We start from the raw sequence: 16,664 nt of genomic DNA on the forward strand, positions 1-16,664 counted from the left end.
TAGGGGGTGGAGCCATCACCATAGCCTCTCTCCCCACACGCCAGCATCCTCAACTGAACAGTAGAGAGGCTGGTCCAACAAATACCTGATGAACTGAACTACAGAGTAGGGCTCCAGCTAGGGTCCCCTCTATATGACTGATGTGCCGAAAAACAGAGAAGGACTCCAGGCAAAGGAGCCCTCTAAGTGTCTGAACAGGTGGAGCTATGGACAAAGACTGGCCGAGGCCTTCTAATCACCAGCTACAAGAGGCTCAAAAAAAGACTCTGAAAGGGCCATAACTCCTGTGATGGAGGCAATCTGTGTCCCTACACATTTGGCAATGCCAGGGTCCCTGCAAACCAAGCAGATGCACCACCTTCATGCTCAACTCTCACTGGGGTAGAGCTGCCACGGGCCAACAAGTTATTATGTCTATGTGTGCAGGGTCATTTTGGTAGTGTCCAACTCCTTGGACCCTGTGGATTGTGACCTACCACGCTTCTCTGACAGGGGTTTCTCCAGGCAAGAATACTGGAGGGTATTGGCCAATACTGGTTCCCATAGCCTTCTAGAGCACTATATTTCCTGCTGCCCAAGCCGCCAACTCCCCTGAGTACCTGGTTGCCAGAACCCCTGCGACCCAAGCAGCTGCACCACCTCCACACCTGGCCCTCACAGGGGCAAACCCAAGTCCTCCAGGGCAGCCTCAGGAGCAAACCCAGTGGACAACCTACATGCAGAGGTGGAAATAAAACCACAACTGAAACCCATGGCCTGTGTGGTTAAGGAAGAAGACCCAAAACCTTCCCACCAGCTGTACAAGCTGCAGATTAAATCCACACAACTAGGCAGACACTGTGTCTATGGAATATATAAAACGTCATTGAGAGCTCCCACAAAAGAAAATGCACTAGTTCTGATAGCTGTGGACATTGGAGGCAAGAACACACAGGAGTAGGACCAGATTAGAATCTGAGCTGCCCCCACAGCAGGTCCAGAGATCAGCAGTGTTGGAGGGCATCCTAGGGAGGTGAGTAGACTGTGATTCCCAGCAGGGAAGGACTCTTGAGAGTAGTGACTCAAGAAAAACATTTATTATTCTGATGTTTTGACTTGTTCTGTAGATTCTTTTGGATTTTTTCTTTTTTCTTTTTTTTTTTCTATTTTTCCCCTCTGTTGTAATTGTCAATTTTATTGACACTATGATATCTAATAATGATTTTGAGGTTTTTATTTTTCTAAGTTACATTTTTGTATTCTTGTTATAAATCTCTGACTCTACACTGGGCTTTTGCTGTTCTGGGGAGTTCCCCTCCCCCTCTTTTTTTCCCCTTTTTTAAATTTTAGTTTTTTAAGCCTATTATTATTTTCTCTACATTTATTCTTTCCTTTGCTTTTCATATTGTCCTTTTCCCTTGCAGTTAATCTTTAATGTATATAAATCTTCTTTATCTAACTCTATTTAACTTTGCATATCCATTCTTTCTTTCTATTCTTTCCTTCTCTCTGGACATATTTGTTAGTTTTATTTTCATTGCCTTATTCCCGAATTGGCACCTTATTTACTTTTGTTTTTCAGTTCATGCTTTTGTTAGTTTTATTCTGGTAGATATAATTTATGGCTTCCTCTCTTTGCTGGGTCAATCATTCTGCTTTATTTTTGTTGGACTGATTTGATTTTGCTTATAGGTATATATGTATATGTGTATATTCAGTCACACTTATTACTGTTGTTATAAACCACTGCCTCTATGTTGGACTTTTGAAGTTCTGTGGAGTTGGGGTTTTTTTTTTTCTCTCTTTTTTCTTCTGTTTTCTTTTTTCTCTTTTTCTACATTTATTCCTTTGTTTGCCTTTCCTATGTTCTTTTCCCCTTGCAGTTAATCTTTAATGTATATAAATCTTCTTCATCTTCCTCTATTTAACTTTGTATATATATCTTTTCTTTTCTTTTTTTCCTTTCCTCTCAACATATTTGTTAGCTTAGTTTTCATTGCTTTATTCCCCCACCTGTCACCTTGATTTAGTTTTGCTTTACAGTTTCTGCTTTAGTTAGTTTTGTTCTTAACTGGTAAGTATAATTTTTTATTTCTTTTGTTCACCAGGTCAAGCTATTGTACTTTATTTTTGTTGGACTGTTTTGACTTTGTTCATGGGTATATATGTACATGTGTATATTCCATTATTTTAATTATTATTTGCCTGATTTTGTAACTGCCATTTGTCTGGGGTTCATCGTTGGTTTCTTGTTTATGGATATTTGTTTTAATTTCATTTAATGTCATAATTTGTGGAATCTTTGTTCCTGACCAGAGATCAAGCTTTGAGCCTTTCGAGTGGGAACACAGACTCCAAGACCTGAGACTACAAGAGAACTAATCCTATGGAGTATCAAATAGTGAGAACTCACACAAAGGAAACCACTTGAATACAAGACCCAGCATGACCTGACCACCAGAAGCACCCTGTGCAGGCCACCTCATCTAAACAACAAATGAAACTAAAATACAAACCCAATCATCAGCAGACAGGATTACCACCTCACTCAGCCTTGTCCATCAGAGGAAAATATTTGAAGCAGAAGAATGAATCAGTGAGCTAGAAGATAAAATGATAGAAATAATTTCTGAAGAGCAGAATAAAGTAAAAAGAATGAAAAGAACTGAAGATAGTCTCAAAGACCTCTGGGACAATACCAAACGCACCAACTTTTGAATTGTAGGGGTCCTGGAAAAAGAAGAGAAAAACAAAGGGTATGAGAAAATTTTTGAAGAGATTATAGTGGAAAATTTCCCCAACATGGAAAAAGAAATAGTCAATCAAGTCCAAGAGGCACAAAGAGTCCCATACTGGATAAACCCAAGGAGAAACATGCCAAGACACATATTAATCAAACTAACAAATACTAAACACAAAGAAAGAATATTAAAATCAGCAAGGGAGAAGCAACAAGGAAAATACAATGGAAACCCCATACATTTAACAGCTGATCTTTCAACAGAAACTCTGCAGGCTAGAGGAAATGGCAGGATATATTTAAAGAACTGAAAGGGAAAAAGCTACAACCAAGCTTACTGTACCCAGCAAGGATCTCATTCAAAATTGATGGAGAAATAAAAAGCTTTTCAGACAAGCAAAAGTTAAGAGAATTCAGTACCACAAAACCAGCTTTAAAACAAATGTTAAAGGGACTTAACATTGCCAAGAAATATAAGAGAAGAAAAAAAGATCTACAAAATCAACCCCAAACAGTTAAGAAAATGGCAATAGGAATATGTATACCAAGAATTACTTTTAAATGTAAATGGTTTAAATGCTTCTGGCTGAATGGATACAAAAACAAGATCCATATATATGCTCTCTACAAGAAACCCACTTCAGACCTAAAGACACATATAGACTAAAAGTGGGAGGATGGAAAAACATATTCCATGCAAATGGGTAGCAAAAGAAAGCTAGAGAAGCAATCTTCATATCAGACAAAATAGACCTTAAAGAAGATTACAAGAGTTAAGGAAGGACACTACATAATGATCAAGGGATCAATCCAAGAGGAAGACATAACAGTTGTAATATCTATGTACCCAACATAGGAGCACCTCAATATATAAGACAAACACTAACAGATATAAAAGGAGAAATTGGCAGTAACACAATAATAGTAGGAGACTTTAGCACCCCACTCAAACCAATGGACAGATCATCAAGTGGAAAATTAATAACTAAACATAAGTCTTAAATGATACATTATATGAGATGGATCTCACTGATATCTTCAGGACATTCCATCCAAATGCAAAATATACTTTATTCTCAAGTGCATATGGAACATTCTTCAGGATAGACCACATCTTGGGTCACAAATCAAACCTCAGTAAATTTAAGATTGAAATCATATCAAGCATCTTCTCTGACCACAATGCAATGAAACTAGATATCAATTACAAGAAAAAAAACTAAGAAACACAAACACATGGAGATTAAACAACACATTTCTAAATAACCAACAGGTTACTGAAGAAATCAAAAGAAAAATCAAAAAATTTATAGAAACAAATGACAATGAAAACACGACAAATCAAAACTTATGGGATGCAGCAAAAGCAGTTCTAAGAGGGAAGTTTATACCAATACATTCCTACCTCAAGACACCTAAAACAACTGGAAAAAGTAGAACAAACACAAACAAAATTAGTAGAAGGAAAGAAATCATAAATATCTGAGCAGAAATAAAGGAAAAAGAAATGAAAGAAACAATAGTGAAGATTAATAAATGAAAAGCTGGTTCTTTGAGAAGATAAACAAAATTGACAAATCTTAAGCCAGACTCATCAAGAAAAACAGAGAGAAGAATCAAATCAACAAAATTAGAAATGAAAAAGGAGAGGTTACAATAGACAATGCAGAAATACAAAGGATTATAAGAGACTGTAATCTCATGGGGCAGGAGCTACCCCATGCCTGAGGTCAGGGGCAGTGGCCGAGAGGAGCAACCCCACGTCCAAGGAGCGGTGGCTGCACGGGCACAGGAGGGCCAAGAGGAGCTACTCCACGTTCAAGGTCAGGAGGGGCAGCGGTGAGGAGATACCCCTCGTCCAAGGTAAGGAGCAGCAGCTGCGCTTTGCTGGAGCAGCCGTGAAGAGATACCCCACATCCAAGGTAAGAGAAACCCAAGTAAGACGGTAGGTGTTGGGAGAGGGCATCAGAGGGCAGACACACTGAAACCATAATCACAGAAATCTAGTGAATCTAATTACACGGACCACAGCCTTGTCTAACTCAATGAAACTAAGCCATGCCACGTGGGGCCACCCAAGACGGGTGGATCATGGTAGAGAGGTGCCGGGGTCCAGCCCCAGTGGATCCAGGGAATTTGAAGTGGGGATGGAGTCGGCGAGAAGAGAATTATTCATTAGAGATATAAAGAGAGATTAGGAAAGAATAGTGTAGTAGGAAAATTAGTGGAGAATAGAGGCTGAATAGCTTGGTTTACACAGGAGACCAATAAAGCTCCGAGACAAGGAGCTTGCACTGTCTACATAGGCCACTGGCGCCGCTTGAATAGCGGAGGGTGCCCTGCCTTGGGCTCCCTCTCGCGTGGGTCTTAGAAGCCAGGGCAAAAAAGTAGACACAGAGAGCCTCTGTGCTCCAGATGGGAATTCAGCCTGAAAGGGGAGAAAAAACGACATGGGGGAGCCAAGCATTGGTGCCAGACCCAAGACTTTATTTTCAAAAGCAGCTTATATACCCCAAGTTGTACATAAAGAAATAATGGAATATGCAGAGTTATGCAGGGGCAGCAGTCCTGACCCTTATTGAGACCAGGCTTTCTTTTTGCATACCTTCCTGTATACAAAAGGTCTTAGGTGGTTTCACATCATCTTATGGCCAGGGGGTCTGTTAACATTTTTATGGCTCTTTTCCTAGATAAATGTCTATCAACCAGAAAACTCATTTTCCCTTGAAATGTTTTTTCTTTAATTTGCATCACCCTCAAAGTACTAAATAAAGTTACATTCCTGTAGAACAAAGGTGCAGTGGGTTATAACAAAGAAAGTACTTAACTCAAAGATCTAATGTTGCTAATACCAGGGCTACTACCTGTTTTTTCTACATACCAACTATATCAACAAATAAAAGATATGAAAATTTGGCAGCACGTATTAGCTCAACAAGTGAAACCCTTAATCAGTCCTATTCTAATGATTTTGATTCCACGGAAGCCCCTACATTCCTAGGATGTTTTAAGCTTCCTGTGCCTCTCTCAGTCGGGAGGCCACAAACAATCACATGCGCAGCTGTAAGAGTCCGAACAAACCTGTCAGGCAGGCTAGAAAGCCATCAGAGGGGTTTTGGATTGAAACACTCTTATTATGCCCAGGAGACTTATTATCTAAAAGCTCTAAATTAACTTTTTCCAGAAAAAGGTGGTGGGGGGACAGCCCCCTGTTAATGTTAGAAGAGTAGGTGGAAAGCATAACACAGTAAAGCAGGCAGACTCTGGTTTTGGGGGAAGATGCTCAAGAAAATCCAAGGGGACCCCTGAGGCCTGATCCTGCCTTTGCGTTTTGTCAGGCCCCTTTCCTCATGACCTTTGCCACCAGCAGGATTCCCCACACTGGCTCCTGGCAGAGAGGTCTGACAGAATGTGGTCCACTGGAGAAGGGAATGGCAAACCACTTCAGTATTCTTGCCTTGAGAACCCCATGAACAGTATGGGAGGCCTGGCATGCTGCGATTCATGGGGTTGCAAAGGGTTGAACACGACTGAGCGACCAAACTGAACTGAACTGAACTGAATGCAAGATATTAATACTTGGGTAAACTGTGGGGGGGAACTTCCCTGGTGGCTCAGTGTTAAAGACTCCGCCTGCAATGAAGGAGACATAGGTTTGATCTCTGATCAGGAAGATCCCCTGGAGAAGGAAATGGCAACCCACCCCAGTAATTTTGCCTGGGAAATTCCATGGACAGAGGGGCCTGGCAGGCTACAGTCCATGAGGTGGCAAAGATCTGACATGACTTAGCGACTAACCCACCACCATCAATCTGAGGGGGTGTGGGAGCAGTAGGGAAGAGGAAGCACATGAGAACTCTCTATACCTTCTGTATAATTTTTCTGTATACTCAGAAATCTTCTAATAATAAACCTATTAATAAAAAACAGTGCCTTATCACATTTTATGATACTTTGTAATGGATATTATTCAGAGTGGCTTTGTGAAATTAACTGGAGCTCTAGTATAACATTCAGTTTCAAAGAAAACTTTGAATAAGTTGCATACATCTAGGTAGTCTAGTCATCTAAGGTACTTTCAACATTTTAAGAGATTTTTATCAGAAAATCTTTTCATTGTATGAAAATCATTCATACACGGTCTAAGCTTCTATTGTGGATGTGGGAAACTCTAATGATCTTAATATTGAAGATGGAGTTATGACCCTAAATTCCAAACCAGGGGTTGTGTCTTATTTATCTTAACATATCCTACCTTAACTAACCTTTGTATAAACTTTAAAACTTTTTGTCAAATAAATGATTGAATAAAGAAATTACTGAATGAAATAAATCGATGCATATGTGGGTTGTATAACAACTTTTAATTGAGTCCTCCTTGTAATTTCTGGTGTTGAATTACAGCCAATAAATAAAGTATTTGGTATTCATCATTCCTCCTCTTTGATTTTGCTGAGCAAAAAGATAATTATAAACCCAATCTACAAAATTTTTAATTCACTTTGGCTAAAAATTTTTAGAAGAGTCTGAAGGTGTAAATCTCAGTTAGCATTTTAAAGATAAACTCAAACAAATGGAGACCTGTTGTCATGAATGTTTTAAGAAAATAAATCTCATGAGATCTGAATCAAAATGGTAGCGTAGAAGATCCTGAGCTCATGTCCTTCATGGACTCACCAAAATACAACTTGATGTAGCACAACTATCTCTGAGAATGACTTGGAGACCAAAAGGGATACTCTACAACTAAGAATATTTTTTAAAGGCCACATCAAGAAGGGTAAGAGGGGAAGAGATGCTGTCTAGTCAGAACCCACACTCCCAACTGGCAACCCACAAGCAGGAGGGATATCACAATTGCAGAGGTCTCTCTCAAGGAATGAGGGGTCTGAACCCCACAGTGTGATCCCCAGCATGGGAGACCTTCATCAGGATGACTAGCCCACAGAACATCTGATTTACGTCCAGGAGAGTTGAACGGTTATGGGAAACCAAAATTCCACTCTTGAAGAGCTTATGCACATACCTGTTCCAAGTTCCAGTACTGAATCAGCAGCTTGAAAAGCACTTGGTCATATAAGAAGGCGATCATCGACTGATTTTACAGTAAGCGCCAGAGGGAGAGGGATCTGATAGAATTTTCTCTTGGACTGGAAATGAAGGCAGGCACCATTATTTTGTTCTCCTTCTACCTAGCTGACCTAGCACTGGCAGGCACCATTTCTGTCACTCTTCATCAACATAGCTAACACTGTGCCTTGCCCAAGCATATCCCTAAGTACCACCACTTCTCAATTCACTATACCAGCTGCTCCTCCAAAGTGGCCTGTACTTCATCCCATTTGGGAGGCAGCATTGGCCAGTCACAGCACTCCTCCAAGTAGTTCCTGCACCAGGGAACCAGTCCTATCCCACCTGGTGAGTGCTCTTGAATAGCATCAGTGCCCCATCAAAAGCAACACACTAGCATGCCTGCAGCAATCACAGCCCAACCACAAGAAGAGGGGGCACACAGCCCACACAGGGGATAGGACTGGAATACCTAGATAAAGTGACCATAGGGAGTTGTGCCACTGCACCCCAAAGGACATATTCTACATGAGGCACTCTTTCAAGACTGGGAAATGTAGTTGATATATCTAATATATAGAAATAAACACAGAGAGAATTAGGTAAAATGAACAGACAAAGGAATACCTTACAAACAAAAGAACAAAACAAACTTTCAAGGGAAAAAATAAGTAAAACAGAGATAAATAATTCAAAGAACCAGTCATAAAGATCCTCACAAAACATGGAAGAAGAATGGATGAACTCACTGAGAATGTCAGCCAAGAGAAAATATTAAAAATAATCAGAACTGAAGGCAATAACTGAAATGAAAAACATGCTACAGGAAATGAACAGCAGATGAGAAGATGCAGAAGAATAAAGGCAGGGTAGTAACACAAGCAGAAAAGCAAAAGGAAAAAGAATTTCTCAAAACAAGATTAGTTTAAGCAACCTCTGGGACAACATCAAGCATACTAACATTTGCATCGTAATGATCCCAGAAGGAGAAGAGACAGAGGACAGAAAACCTATTCAAAGAATTAATGGTTGGAAATTATCTTAACCTGGCAAAGGAAACAGGCATCCAATTCCAGGAAGCAAAGACTCCCAAAAAGAATAACCTAAAGTGACCCACACCAAGACACACTATAATTAAAATGTCAAAAGTTAAAGATAAATACAAACTTAAAAGCAGCAAGAGAAAAACCAGTTATGTACAAGGGAGCCCCCATAAGACTATCATCTGATTTTTCAGCAGAAAGGTTATAGACCAAAAGAGACTGGCATAATATATTCATAGTAAAAGTGCTCAGTTATGTCTGACTCTTTGAGACTCTGTAGACTATAACCTGCCAGGCTCCTCTGTCCATAGAATCCTCCAGGCAAGAATACTGGAATGGGTTGCCATCCAAGGATCTTCATGGTCCAGGGATTAAACTTGAGTCTCCTGCATTGCAGGCAGATTCTTCACCATCTGAGCCAACAGGGAAGTACTCACAGGTAAAAACTTACAGACAAAACCACCCTACCCAGCAAGGTTATCATTCAGAATTGAAATACAGATAAGGAATTTCCTTGATAAGCAAAGCTAAAGAAATTCATCACCACTGAAGTGTCCTTACAAGAAAAAAAAAAAAAAAAAGAGTGTTTTCTTTTAAAGGAAAAAAAAAGTTCTAACTACAAACAAAATTATGAAAAAAAAACCTCACTGGTAAAGGCAAATATATATAAAAGATAGTGGATCAACTATCCATAAAACTGGAAAGAAGGTTAAAAGCCAAATTAGTAAAAATCAAATGCATCCAAAACAAAGTACTATACAAAATTTTAAAATATAAATTATCAAAACGATAAAACATTAGCAAGGGTGTAAAAATGCAGTTCTTTTTAAATGAGTTCAAACTTAAGTGACCATCAACTAAAAATCAACTACTATATACATAGATTGTTATATAGTAACCTCAAGGTAACCAAAAGCAAAAAACCAATAACAGACACGCAAAAAATAAGGAGAAAGGAATACAAAATTAATACCAAAGGAAGTCATCAAATAACAAGAGAACAGAACAAGAGAAGGAACAGAGAAGAATTTTAAAGACAACAAAAAAGCAATAAAATGGCAAGAAATACATATTTATTAACAATTATTTTGAATGTAAATGAGCTAAATGTTTAGGTAAAGACACAGTGTAAATAAATGGATATAAAACAAGACCTATATACAAGATGCCTACAAGAGACTCACTTTAGATCTAAAAACACACATAAAATGAAAGTGAATGCATGGAAAAAGATATTCCATGCAAATGGAAATGAAAAGAAAACAGGGATTGCATATTTATATTAGACAAAATACACTTTAAAACAAAGAATGTTACAAAAGAAGAGTATTACATAATGATAAGGGGATCAATCCAACAAGAGGATACAATACTTGTAAATATCTATGCATTCAACATAGAAGCCCCTACAAATCCCTGTGAATTTCAGTATAAAATGTCATTGAAAGATAGGCATATTACCTGCTTCATATGTTTATTGTCTAATTCTTTCTGGATTTGCATTGTTCTTTTTAAGATTCTAAATTGGTGTATTTTGATGGCAAAATGTGGTTCTTTGAAATCAGAGGAATCAAATAAAAGGCTTCATTCCAAAAATCATACTTATTGTTAAAGATAGTTCCTTAAGGGTTAGAACAGTGCCTGACCCACAAGTACTGAGTAAATATTTATTGAATGCATAAATGAAAATTTCTGAAAGTATTTTTATTGCTATTTGGTAATATGATCAGCATTCACCCTACGACAATTCAGTGTGAAAGAATCATGGAGCCTTACGGTTGAAAAGGTAATCTCATTCAAGAAACAATATGGTAACTGAACCCCTTCTTTAAAAAGGCCTAGTGAATAGGCTGTGTAACGGTTTTTCTAGCTCTACAAGTGATGGAAAACTTCATACTTTTGAAGGAAGTCAATTATATCTGAAGATAACTCTAGTACCAGATTAATCCTTTTATTGAGCCACAAACTAATTCCCTGTTGTTAGCAGATCCACAGGGAAATAAAATAATTTGTTGAGTGTTACCATGGGCTAAGAGCAATACATAACTGTCTCTGCTAAATTCCAAGTACCTAGAGCAGTGTCTGGCATATGTAAGCCCTCTGTAAATATTCATTAAGCATTATTTTGTTAATGTACACTGCATTAATTATTGGTTGATATTAAGCTATCCATAGCCTTTTTTTTTCACACTAGCTCCCACAAACCACATTCTTCTCTTACACATATGGTGTTGAGCAGATCTGGACAAAAGAAAACCAGTTGTCTTTGATAAATTTTAATTTATTAGATGATATAATTTATCATAGTCAATCATGTATGGATTTTTTTTAGTGCTACTCAGTTTTAACTATTAGAAAAGGGTATCCTAATCTAGGAAACAGAAATGTTCCATGTGTCTGTTTTTATTGTGAAGCTTTTTGTGTATTACCCTTTTTTTAAATGTTATGTAACTTTGTATATTGTCATGAACTGACAAGAAATATATTGAATCCCTGAAAGCTAATTTCCTCTCTAGAATATCTGCAGGCCTCTTTGTTAATCCAAATCACTTTTAAGCTATTATTAGACTAAATTCATATATTCCAACTATTTAAGCCAGAAAGCTGACAACAGTCTGACTAGAAGGCAACTCTGTTAGCTCTAGGATATATGATTGATATTAAAACAACTATCATAATAGCTATAAAAACAAAAGACACATTAGAGACCAGGCATCTGTGCAATTCAATAAAACATTCATTACTTTGAGCGAGATTTCATGAAAATTCATTTAAGACAAAGCTCCTATCTTAAATATTTTAATACTTTTTGATTATAACCATTATAGAACACTTTAAGCTTTCTGCTTTTATTTGTATTTGGATTTTTCCTTTTTTTAAGCCAGCATTTAATCTCTAGGTAATACAGAATAGGTATTTTGTATAAATATCTGGAATATATGTTAAAAAAGTAAATTATTTGTATCCAGTATTACAGAAACCAAATATTTCGTCAGTCACTCTGCTGCTGCTAAGTCCCGTCAGTCGTGTCTGACTCTGTGAGACCCCATAGATGGCAGCCCACCAGGCTCCCCAATCCCTGGGATTCTCCGGGCAAGAAACTCGAGTGGGTTGCCATTTCCGTCTCCAATGCATGAAAGTGAAAAGTGAAAGTGAAGTCGCTCAGTCGTGTCCGACTCTTAGCGACCCCATGGACTGTAGCCTACCAGGCTTCTCCATCCATGGGATTCTCCAGGCAAGAGTACTGGAGTGGGGTGCCATTGCCTTCTCCAGTTAGTCGCTCAATTGGGTCCAACTCTTTGCAACCCCATGGACTGTAACCTGCCAGGATCCTCTGTCCATGGGATTCTCCAGGCAAGAATACTGGCTGCTGCTGCTGCTAAGTCGCCTCAGTCGTGTCCAACTCTGTGGACCCCATAGATGGCAGCCCACCAGGCTCCCCCGTCCCTGGGATTCTCCAGGCAAGAACACTGGAGTGGGCTGCCATTTCCTTCTCCAATGCATTAAAGTGAAAAGTGAAAGTGAAGTCGCTCAGGGGTGTCCAAGTCTTAGTGACTCCATGGACTGTAGCCCACCAGGCTACTCCATCCAGGGGATTTCCCAGGAAGAGTACTGGCATGGGTTGCTATTCCCTTCTCCAGGGGATCTTCCCTACCCAGGGATCAAACCTGAGTCTCCTGCATTGCAGGTGGATTCTTTACTGTCTGAGTCAACAGCAAAGCCCTACATATTATAAGCACTTCTAACTGATAACCTCAAAATAATTCTGGTTTTAAGAACCATTTGGGATGACCCAGAGGGATGGTATGGGGAAGGAGGTGGGAGGGGGGCTCAGGATAGGGAACACATGTACACCCACGGTGGATTCATGTCAATGTATGGCAAAACCAATACAATATTGTAAAGTAACTAGCCTTCAATTAAAATCAATAAATTTACATTTTAAAAAAAGAACCAATTTATATGCTAAAAATTATCAAAAATCTTCATCATCTCATTGATCACTAAAGTGTAAGAGTCATTTTTCTAACGTGCAAAATGTATGATTAAATCTAAAGGTCATTATCACACAAACGTGCAAGAAGAAACTGGGGAATGATTATTTAAATTTTTGGTTATGGAGTAGCTAAATATTTGGGATGAATGAACAAATGAATGAATAAATGACAAAATTTCACAGAAACATTAACGAAACTTACAGAGTACTTGAATTAAAAGAGGGTAAAGAGTTGGACTGTGAAGAAGGCAGAGTGCTGAAGAATTGATGCGTTTGAACTGTGGTGTTGGAGAAGGCTCTTGAGGGTCCCTTGGACTGCAAGGAGATCCAACCATTCCATTCTGAAGGAGATCAACCCTGGGATTTCTTTGGAAGGAAGGATGCTAAAGCTGAAGCTCCAGTACTTTGGACACCTCATCCGAAGAACTGACTCATTGGAAAAGACTCTGATGCTGGGGGAGATTGGGGGCAGGAGGAGAAGGGGACGACCCAGGAGGAGATGGCTGGATGGCATCACGACCTCGATGGACGTGAGTCTGAGTGAACTCCATGAGATGGTGATGGACAGGGAGGCCTGGAGTGCTGTGATTCATGGGGTCGCAAACAGTCGGACACGACTGAGCGACTGAACTGAACTGAACTGAAGGGACATATTTGTTCTTATATGAAACATTTTTTCCCTTTAAGATTACAAACAAAGGAGATTCTACTTATCAGGGTAAAAATATAGCTAAAAAAATTAATTCATGGATAATTTATTTTTCTACATCACATTCAATTGTTTCATTTGTTAAAGTATCTATAATAAACAGAAAAATAAACTAGCTGTAAATACTCAAATGAAAATAGAAAATTATGTTTAATTAAATGTTCAAATACAGCTCTTTGTTTTCAGTTGCCAAGGAGCTCATACTTTTCTACAACAACAACAAAATGTGTCTTTACATGCCTTATACCAAAAAAAAAAGGCCTTATCAAATAAGTTTTTTATAAAGAATGAAATATGTACATTTTCCCCCATATAATATGTACTGAAAATTCCCTATTACTTGTGTCAATAATAGTACCAGACAAATCCATTTAGGGTCTTTTTATCATTATTCTGTGAGGATGTAGAGATCAAACAGCAGAAGGAAGAGAACTGAAGCTTAGACTATAGACAACAATCAGCTGCTATGAAGGCATACACTTTGTTAGATTGAGAAATAAAACGCTTTATGTATAAAAAGGGGGAATGGAAAAGATACTTGGATGCTTGATACCATTTACTCCCTTAATATCAGAGTGGCACTGAATACCAACCATCTCTCTCATACTTTGTCAAAATGTGATTAGTAAAAAAGTAGGCTCCCTCTGCTATTTGGTTTCTTTTCGACAGAAACTGAAACCACAAACTGTTCTCAGCCAACCTGAAATTATCCCAGTATGATCATATTTCTAAAATGTATTTAAAATAAATCTGCCATCATTGTGATGTTTTAATAAACATTTTTATTTTTCTCATTCAAAAAGATAGATTATATAAATGCCTGTCACTAATCTGATATTCCTTTACTTATACATCACTCCTTTTCAGATTGATCTGTTCCTTTAAACTTGATGAACTTTTTAAATATAAAATATTAGATTATACTTGTAAGTTATTTGTAACCAAATTTGATCTTTTTGTGTGATACCTTTAGGATTTACTGAAATGCCACTCTTCCCTTATGCAGATGTCTTCAAATTGAGAATGTTCAAACACTGTATAATTATAATATGAAAAAATAAGTCTCTTGACTTCTGTCTCATGTGAAGTGGTGATTAACCCTTTTATTCACACTAAAATAAGAGAAAGAAGCTTAGAGCATTGAAAACAGAGTGCCAGAGCCTAATTGTATATATTGGCTCAACACATGGCAAATATCAATACCTAAAGTTGACCTTTAATTCTTCCCTTTAATCTTTAATTCTTCCCTTCAACCACAAAGCCCTATACTTCCAATTATCTCACACACCCACTCTTCGTCTTTCATGCCCTCTAGAAGTACAGGAACTGGGAAACTCCAGATGTACAAGCTAGATTTAGAAAAGGTAGAGGAACTTGAGATCAACTTGGCAATATCCACTGGATCACTGAAAAAGCAGTAAGTTAAAGTGTTAGTTGCTCAGTCACATCTGACTCTTTGCAACCCCATGGACTGTAGCCCGCCAGGCTTCTCTGGCCATGGAATTCTCCAGGCAAGAATACTGAAGTGGGTTGCCATTTCCTTCTCTTCCTGATTCAGGGATAGAACCCAGGTCTCCTGCACTGTGGAAGGATTCTTGACCATCTGACCCACCAGGGAAGCCAGAAAAAGAAGAATTCCAAAAGAACATCTACTTCTGCTTCATTGACTACACTAAAGCTTTTGACTATGTGGACCACAACAAATTGTGGAAAATTCTGAAAGAGATGAGAATAGCAGACCACCTTACCTGCCTCCTGAGAACTTGTATGCAAGTGAAGAAGCAACAGTTAGAACCAGACATGAAACCACAGACTGGTTCAAAATTGGGAAACGAATACATCAAGACTGTATACTGTCACCTTGCTTACTTAACTGGACTCAAGATTGCTGGGTGATCACAGGAAACTAACCAAAGTGATCACACAGATCACAGCCTTGTCTAACTCAACAAAACTATGAGCCACACCATGTAGGACCACCCAAGATGGATGGGTCATGGTGGAAAGTTCTGACAAAACACAGTCCACTGGAGAAGGGAATGGAAAACCACTTCAGTCTTGCCTTGAGAACCCTATGAACAGTATGAAAAGGCAAAAAGATATGACACAGAAAGGTGAACTCCCCAGGTTGGTAGGTGCCCAGTGTGCTATTGGAGAAGAGTGGAGAAATAGCTCCAGGAGGAATGAAGATGCTGAGCCAAAGCAAAACAAATGCCCAGTTGTGGATGTGACTGGTGAAGGAAATAAAGTCTGATGCTGTAAAGAAAAATCCTGCATAGGAACCTGGAATGTTAGGTCCATGAATAAAGGTAAATTGGAAGTGGTCAAACAGGAGATAGGAATCAGTGAACTAAATGGACTGGAATGGGCAAATTTAATTCAGATGAATATTACATCTACTACTGCGGGCAAGAATCCCTTAGAATAAATGGAGTAGCCCTCCTAGTCAACAAAAGTCTGAAATGCAGTACCTGGATGCAATTTCAAAACTGACAGAATGATCTCTGTTCATTTCCAAGGCAAACCATTCAATATCACGGTAATCTATGCCCCAAACAGTAATGCTGAAGAAGCTTAAGTTGAACGGTTCTATGAAGACCTACAAGACCTTCTACAAAAAAAAAAAAAAAAGATGTCCTTTTCATCACAGGGGACTGGAATGCAAAAGCATGAAGTCAAGAGATACCTGGAGTAACAGGCAAGTTTGACCTTGGAATACAGAATGACGCAGGGCAAAGGCTAACAGAGTTTTGCCAAGAGCAGGACTGGTCATAGCAAACACCCTCTTCCAACAACACAAGAGGAGACTCTACACATGGACATTACCAGATGGCCAACACTGAAATCAGACTGATTATATTCTTTGCAGCCGAAGATGAAGAAACTCTATACAGTCAACAAAAACAAGACAGGAAGCTGACTGTGGCTCAGATCATCAACTCCTTATTGCAAAACTCAGACTTAAACTGAAGAAAGTAAGGGAAACCACCAGACCATTCAGGTATGACCTAAATCAAATCCCTTACGATTATACAGTGGAAGTGAGAAATAGATTCAAGGGATTAGACCTGATAGAGTGCATGATGAACTATGGACGGAACTTCGTGACATTGTACAGGAGGCAGT

This window comes from Capricornis sumatraensis, chromosome 16 (genome assembly GCF_032405125.1).
Source record: "Capricornis sumatraensis isolate serow.1 chromosome 16, serow.2, whole genome shotgun sequence".
Lineage (NCBI taxonomy): Eukaryota > Metazoa > Chordata > Mammalia > Artiodactyla > Bovidae > Capricornis > Capricornis sumatraensis.